Source organism: Marmota marmota, unplaced genomic scaffold, assembly GCF_001458135.2.
Source record: "Marmota marmota marmota unplaced genomic scaffold, marMar, whole genome shotgun sequence".
Taxonomy (NCBI): domain Eukaryota; kingdom Metazoa; phylum Chordata; class Mammalia; order Rodentia; family Sciuridae; genus Marmota; species Marmota marmota.
Genome location: NW_026000249.1, coordinates 25,446,932 through 25,448,217, shown reverse-complemented (window position 1 = coordinate 25,448,217; position 1,286 = coordinate 25,446,932).

The following is a 1,286-nucleotide window of genomic DNA, read 5'->3' as shown; positions in this document are numbered from 1 at the left end:
CAGAAGTCAAAGCAGGATCCTTTTCCCCCTTCAGACGTTAGATTTTCTTGCTTCAGAAGTCCATCATCATACCCCCAAAGTCTTTCCTATGCCTAAATAAACTCAGACCATTACAACTTATTTACTTTTTAGCCAGTGATTCTCCTTTTGAGGTTAAGTGTATCTACCTTCTTCAGAAAACTTGCTGTTTTGATGGAAAACACACACCTTTACTCTGTAGGCTGTTAGAAAATGCAAAGACCACCCGATGGCTGTTATATCATTAATCCTCGTCACAGGAACAAGAATTTGCTCAGAAAAGAACAAACGGTGGTGTTAATGGATCATGCTTAACAAAGCTGTTCCTGCTGGATACAGTATGGTTCAGGTCTAGCCCAGACATCAGGCCTTCAATTTATGTCATTTGGACCACTGTGATTATAAAGCTATGATTCCATGACAAGCTCCTGCATGACAGACTCACTGCAGCCATTTGCATTCCCTGAGTGAAACCAGAGCCCAAAGGTGCCAAGGCACAATAACTTCTAACATCAAAATGATGGAATAGAAAATGGCTAAAGTGCGAGGACCTGTAGCTCTCCACTTTTTGTTTCCATCTAGCCAGTTTTAGGACTATGGAGGTTAAAATGTTCTCAAGTCTTCGAAGCATCATGGAGTTCATTAAGATTCTGCTCAGGTTTGTATTGTGCTCTGTGTCCTGCCCTTCCCCACAGGCAGATTGGACGCTCCCTTTGGCAAGCTCCCATATCACCAGGCCTCTTGCTCTAGTGAAGCACTTACCACCTGCTGTGTTAGGTCTCTCCCACTAGATGATTGGGTTTTTGAGAGCAGACTGTGACATCTCATCATTTTGTATCTAACGCAGAACATGAGGGGACTGTTGGCAACTGATGAGTGAATAAGTAGGTGCCAGATTAATTGGTATAAAAAGCAGATGCCTCCCACATCTTCTTTCCTTGATCCTTTCTCTCCTTCCCTCTTTCCATGATCATTCTTTCTTTCTTTCTTTCTTTATTTATTTATTCATTCATTCATTCATTCTTTTTTGGTGCTGGGGATTGAACCCAGGGGTACTTTACCACTAAGCTGCATCCCCAGCCATTTTGATTTGATTTTTAATTTTGAGACAAGGTCCTGCCAAGTTGTTTAGGGCTGAATTAAGTTTCTCAGGCTGGCCTCCAACTTGCAATCCTCTTGCTTCAGCTTCCTGAGTCACTGGGATTACAGATGTGCACCTCCATGTTCAGCCCACAAATATTTTTTCAGCCCCTACTCTATTTCCCAAA